Source organism: Hemibagrus wyckioides, linkage group LG14 (genome assembly GCF_019097595.1).
Source record: "Hemibagrus wyckioides isolate EC202008001 linkage group LG14, SWU_Hwy_1.0, whole genome shotgun sequence".
In the NCBI taxonomy this organism is placed as follows: domain Eukaryota; kingdom Metazoa; phylum Chordata; class Actinopteri; order Siluriformes; family Bagridae; genus Hemibagrus; species Hemibagrus wyckioides.
The window spans coordinates 13596419-13603783 of NC_080723.1; positions in this window are offsets into that span (position 1 = coordinate 13596419).

Sequence of the window (7365 nt, forward strand, 5' to 3'; positions counted from 1 at the left end):
AAAATTTCCCGCTGCTGAAGTGATTTAGGGTGGTGACTTTAATACAGTGTTTGATGGAAAACAAGATCGATGGCCACCTAGAACTGACAATATGGCACGTGAATTAAACAATGTTTGTTTACGACTGAGCATAATTGACATATGGAGATATAAAAATCCACAATCATTTTTGTATACATGGAGTAATAGGGACAGGTCTCAACAATCACATATTGATTTTTGGCTCATTTCAGAACATATAAAAGAGAAAGTTGAATTTGTTACTATTCATCAGTTTTAACAGATCACAAAGGCATATTTATTAAAATTATTGTATTAGTTTGTCAATCAGGTGGAGTTAAGAGAGGATATTGGAAGTTAAATAATAGTCTATTGAAACATGATGAATTTTGTGACCAAATTAAGAATATAATTGTTAAGTATTGGCAACAGGCTTCTTTGATTCAAACTTATGGGAAGTTATGGGAACAAACAAAATTTGAAACAAGGGAATTCACAATATCATATGGAAAATTTATTAAGAAAAAGAAAAAAGAAAATGAAAACAAAATAATTAATGAAATAATATTTGTAAAAATAACCAAAATATGTCAAGCACTGAATTTGCTACACTGCAGGATGAGCTGGATGATATTTATGAAGAGAAAGCTAGGGGTGCTTTCGTTAGGTCAAGACAAAAATGGATGGAAGCAGGAGAAAAAAATACTAAATATTTCTTCGGTTTAGAAAAAAGAAATAGAGAAACAAATTCTATAAACAAATTAATAATAAATGGACTTACTAATGATAATCCCAAGGATATATCTCGTTTTGTTAATCAATTTTATAGTAAATTGTATAATTCAAATAATCAACTAAATGATGCAGATTTTTTTCTTAATAATTTATCAACCAATATTAATAAGATTACTTCAGATTACAAATAATATGCGATAAAGATTTAAATATTCAGGAAATCACTAACTGTATAAATAGTCTTAAAGAAAATAAGTCTCCTGGAAATGATGGCCTGACAGGGGAGTTTTATAAAACTTTTTGTAATGACCTTGTACCCTTTTTATTGGCAGTCTTTGAAGAAGCAATTGGTTTGGTAGAAATGCCCACATCACTAAAACAAAGGGTAATTACACTTATACCCAAGGTTAACAAAGACAAATTACTCTTGGAAAATTGGAGACCAATTAGTTTGTTAAATAATGATACTAAAATCTTTTCTTAAGATACTAAAAATGACTTAAGAAAAATTTTAACTCAATAACTGATGAAGAGCAGTCAGGTTTTCTGAAAGGCCGCTTCATACGCTTTATAATGGTACCAATAGCTCAGTCCAGTTGTCTTACGGTACCTGTCAGAGATTTGATATGGGCCGTGGGATAAGACAAGGATGTCCTATATCATCATTTCTCTTTATATTGGTTACTCAGGTCATGGCTGCTCATATCAAAAAAGTGGGTTTTCAAGGAATTTCAGTGTTTGGTAAAGAAATTAAACTTTCTTTTCTAATCAATTAGCAGACGATACCACAATTTTTGTCAAAAATAGTGACGAAATGGATAAAGTTATTAAATGTATTGAAGAATTTTCTGGAATCTCTGGATTGAATATGAACATTAGTCCACATTATTCTCTCTTAAAGATTGTCTCCTGAAAGAAATTTGTGGGATACCAATTAAAGACAATGTCACATATCTTGGGATAAAGGTGTGTAAAGATTGGAATCAGAGAAGCCGGTTAAATTTTTACCCTATTATTGAGAAATCTAGTAACAGGTTTAATATGTGGCTTATGAGAGATCTGTCCCTATATGGACGTGTTCTACTCTCAAAAGCAGAAGGGATCTCAAGGTCTGTTTATATATCTATGTCAGCAGATGTTCCAAACAATGTTGTCAGGGAATTAGATAAGATACTTTATGATTTTATTTGGAGGAAGAAAATACACTATTTACGGAAAGATATTATTAATAATAATAGAGACTTTGGTGGCCTTGAAGTTTTAAGTTTTACAGACCTTAATAATATGTTCAAGATAAAATGGATAATTGAATTTACTAAAAATAAAGATAATACATGGAATGTCTTCACCAATTATATATTTAACTCTTTGGGTGGCATTAATTTCCTTTTAAAATGTAATTTTTCGGTTGGAAAAATCCCAGTTAAATTGGCAAATTTTCATAAGCAGGCACTGCTGGCTTGGCAATTATTTTATATAGACATAACTTCTCACTGCATCAATGTTTTATATGGAATAATAAAGATACCTTGTACAAAAAAAAAGTCAATCTTTAAACAGGCACGAAAATGGAATTCTTACTGTCAGTCAGTTGCTTAATGAACAAGGTTTACTTTTAACATATTCTGAATTTCTCAATAAATTTATGATTCCTGTGAGACCAAAAGAATATTCTATTATTTTTGATGCAATTCCTCGCAAAGTTTTTGTTTGCGAAATTCTTTGTTACGAAATCCTAGATTTTCTCCTGTGGACATTGATCTTCAGACCAGTTTTTGTAGTGATACTATATTTATTGTGGATATTAATATAGTAATAGATAGATGTCATAACAAATATATTAGAAATATTTTAGAAACAAACTATTTGCCTTGCTCAATAATGTTCTGGTCTGCTAGATATGAAAATGTCAACTGGAAAAAAATATGGTCATGTAACGGGCATGCCGGCCCCAGCAGCACTTCCTCGCTCTCATTCCCCTGATTATTGATCGCGCCACCTGCACCCAATTCCCACGCGTCTATTTAAAGCCCTTACTTGCCAGCGTCTGCAGAGAGTATTACGACTATCAGGCTCACGTGCCATAATATGCGTGATTTCCGTTCTGTTCTGTCTGCCTGCTTTATCCTTAGTTACGTTTTGCCTGCCTGCCTGATTTACCTGTTGATTGAGTTATGTTTGCCTTCTGCCTGCCTGTGTTTATTAAAGCTGAATTCATGTTCTCTCTCTCTGCCTCCTGAGTCCCAATTGTTACAGAATACTCACCCCTAAAGGAAAGAAAGGAGAGAATCCTATCTCCATGACGCAACCCGGCACACATCTTGTACCGGATCAGATGGCTGGATTGGTGGCTGCCCTAAGTGAGGCAGTTCGTTCTGCGGCTATTCCTGCATGCTCGTGGCTGTAACGATGGTGTACGCGGGTGAGGTATTGGAATATCCAGGCTTTGTGATGCAATGCCAGTTACACTTTGATGCTCTCCCCCACCAGTTTCCTTGTGACCGCTTGAAGACTGCGTTCATCCTCTCACTGCTGACTGGAGACGCGCGGCACTGGGCAGAATCACTGTGGGCATCAAAGAGCCCAGCACTCGACTCCCTAGACGCCTTTCTAACCCACTTCAAGGAAGTCTTCGGAGCCAGCTCATCCGCCCTGTCCGTGCATGTACTCTGTGCTCCACACGTGAGTACACGCTTTGTTTCTGCACGCTTGCGGCATCTAGCAGCTGGAACGAGGTGGTGCTACTCGCGGCCTACCGACGGGGCTTACAGCTGGCGATCCAACGGCAGATGGCGGTATATGACGATACCGTCAGCCTGGAGACCTTTATGCTGAAGGCGCAGAGCATTTCCCAACATCTGGCCGTGATCATCGTAGAGCAGAGTGACAACCCCGATACCTCACCCTGCGAGGACTCCCCAGCACAGAAGTCTATCTTGACGAGGGAATACCACCTGTCACGACACGAACGCGAATGCCGCCTCTGACAAGGTTTGTGCATATACTGTGGAGAGTCGGGCCACGCACGCCAGACCTGTCCAGTCTGCCCCCTGCGCCCAGCGGTGAGTACACTCCAACTCAGTTCGTTCATTCCAATGCAATCCCCAGTATCATGATGCTATACTAACTCACGGTTCTCACCACTACCCAGTGACTGTGCTATTCGATTCGGGCACGTCGGGGAACTTCATCTCATCCCGCCTCCTACCCACCTGCCATATACCATGCCCGAGAAGATCAGATCACCACGACCCAAGGAAAGCCGCTGGGTAGTGGACTGGTGCAGTGGTTAACCCCCGAACTGACTCTCCCCATTGGCTGCCTGCAAGAAGAGACGCTCTCTCTCCTAGTGCTGGAGGAGTCCAGAGTGGATGTTGTCCTGGGACGCCCCTGGCTGGCGTGGTACCAGCCCAACATCTGTTGGAGCATGGATAGTATCACCCAATGGAGCGATCACTGGCTTCAGGCCTGTATTAAAGCACTTCCTATCCCGGCTCCCAAAACTGCCCTCCTGGGATCAACAAGCATCAAAAGCCCGTCGCAGCACACCGAAGTGAAACTCCCAGTGTGTTTAGCAAGGCCGCAGCAATGAAACTGCCCCCACACCGGTCATGGGACTGTGCGGTGGATCTCCTGCCTGACGCTAAACTGCTCAAGGGTCGTATTTACCCTCTGTCCGTCCCGGAGCAAAAGGCTATGGAGGATTACATTCAGGAGGCGCTCTGCCAGGGATTCATATGCCCATCCACTTCCCCGGCAGCTTCCAGCTTCTTCTTCATAGCCAAAAAGGACGGTGGGCTTCAACCGTGCATCGACTATCGGAGTCTAAATGCGCAAACAGTGAAGTTCGCCTACCCCCTACCACTGGTCCCAGCTGCCTTCAAAGAATTACGTGGAGCTCACGTCTTCACCAAGCTCGACTTACGGAGCACCTATAATCTGATCCGTATTCGGCGAGGTGATGAGTGGAAGACGGCGTTCATCACATCATCGGGACACTAAGAGTACCGCGTCATGCCTTTTGGACTCTCCAATGCCCCAATGTCTCTCCAATGTCAGTGTTCCAAAATTTCATGGACGAAATTTTCCAGGACATGCTCCACCAGTTCGTCATCGTATATATTGATGACATCTTAATCTACTCCTCGAACCAGTTGGAGCATGTTCGCCACGTCCGGCAGGTACTCGAGTGTCTCCGCCATCACCACTTCTACCTGAAACTTGAGAAGTGTGAGTTCCACTAGCCCGTCATTCAATTCCTCGGCTATGTCATCTCCTCGGAGGGCATCAAGATGGACCAGTCCAAAGTGGAAGCGGTGAAGAACTGGCCACAACCCCAAACCATCAAGGATCTTCAATGCTTCCTGGGGTTCGCGAACTTTTACCGCCACTTCATAGCAGGTTATAGAAAACACACTGTGCCTCTCACCTCACTCTCACCTCAATCAACCAAAAGCGCTGCGCTGGACGACTTCTGCGGTCGAAGCCTTCCAGAAGCTGAAAGCCGCCTTCTGCTCCGCACCTACCCTGCTGCATCCCGATCCCAGCCGACCTTTCATGGTGGTGGTAGATGCTTCGGCTGTAGGAGTAGGGGCGGTGCTGTCCCAACGGGGAGGTGAGCCCCCGGCGCTCCATCCGTGCGCCTTCTTTTCTAAAAAGCTAACCCCGGTAGAGCAAAACTATGACATCGGCAACCAGGAGCTACTAGCCATCAAGGTGGCTTTGGAGGAGTGGCGGCATTGGTTGGAGGGAGCTGTCCCTCCCTTTGAGGTAATTACTGACCACAAGAACCTCCAGTACCTCAGGGAAGCGAAACGGCTGAACCCCCGACAAGCTCACTGGGCACTATTCTTCATTCTCTTCCGGTTCACTGTCACCTACCATCCCAGGCATAAAAACACAAAAGCGGATGCATTTCCTGGATGCATGCACCAGATCCCCTACCGGAAGAATGCGGGAGGTCCAGAAGGGAAAGTCTATGTTCCGACTGCGCTGCGCCTAAACTTTCTGGACTAACCCTCTCCGGGCTCTGGACATCTGGGCAGTCAACGAACCCTCTCACTCATCTGGGAAAAATATTGGTGGCCAAACACGAAAGAGGAAGTGCTCCAATTCGTGAAAGGATGCCCTGTCTGTGCTGTTATTTCTACACCACGTCGTCTGCCAGAGGGTAAGCTCATGCCGCTTCCGATTCCCCACCGACCCTGGTCCCACCTGGGGATCGACTTCGCGACCGATCTGCCCACGTCGGACAGTTTCACTACCATTCTCGTCGTGGTTGATTGATTCTCGAAAGCATGCAAACTGATACCCATCAAGAGCCTGCCCACGGCCATGGAAACGCCTGAGGCTCTCTTTAACCACGTCTTTAGACACTTTGGCATCCCCGAAGACATCGTGTCTGACAGAGGGCCCCAGTTAGTGTCCCGAGTGTGGCGCGGGTTCTTTAAACAACTGGGTGTACCAGTGAGCCTGTCCTCTGCATATCATCCCCAGTCGAACGGCCAGACGGAGCGCAAAGTGCAAGAAGTGGGACGCTATCTTCAAGCTTACTGCTGCGACCACCAGCACGAATGGAGCAAATATCTTCCCTGGGCCGAGTATGCACAGAACTCGCTACTCCAAGAAGCCATGGGACTCACCCCTTTCCAGTGCATGCTCGGTTACCAGTCGCCTCTGTTCCATGGTCGAGCGAGCCGTCCCAAGTACCATCAGTCGACCACTGGTTCAGAGAGAGTGAGAGGGTTTGGGAGTCGGCGCACGTCCACCTGCACCGTGCGATTCACCGGCAAAAGAGCCAAGCTGACGCACGTCGTCGAGAGACACCGCACTATCAGCCAGGAGATCGAGTCTGGCTCTCCATGTGGGACCTCCGCCTAAAGCTATATAGGTCCCTTCACCATCCGGCGGCCCATTAATGAAGTGACCTATGAGCTCGATCTCCCAGAGCACTACCGCATATCCCCATCCTTTCATGTCCCATTGCTCAAACCATACACTAACCCTGTTCTCCCTCCTTCCACAGAGCCCATGATCTCGCAGCAAAACTCCCCAAATCATTAACTAGGTGAAATCAATGATCCAGAGAATGGTGAGTTAATTATCTAGAGAAAGTCCTGTAGCCTTGGGCACTGTTCTCTTTCATGATGAAAATGATGTTCAGCAGCAAGCTTTGAAGAAATTGAAATTGCTTGTAGTGTAGTAAAAAGTGTGCACCCTAATATTGTTGTTTATTAATATTACTGTTTATAGGAAAACCACTCAGCAGAGAGAGGAAAATTAACTGGCCTTTATTGGAGGCTAATGACCTCTCATGAGCAGACGCACCCTAAGCCTTAATATACTGACAGCCTGATTTAAATAATGATAACCCTCAGGAAATAAAACCCTAGCAGTTCAGGCAGACTTTAACTATGTACCAGTAAATTCAACAGTAGTAATTAAAGTCAGGTATATTGTCCATTGTTTTTCAAAGGCTTAAAGAAAACACATGCAAGCCATAGTTTAAAAAGACTCTCATTGTAACGTCTCGTCAGATGTAGGAGTATTAGAATCCATTCGCAGAGAATGTAAAGGGCCAAAGGCTAAGATCTTGGTCGAGGTCACGGAGAAAAAGGGTCAAAACCAGAA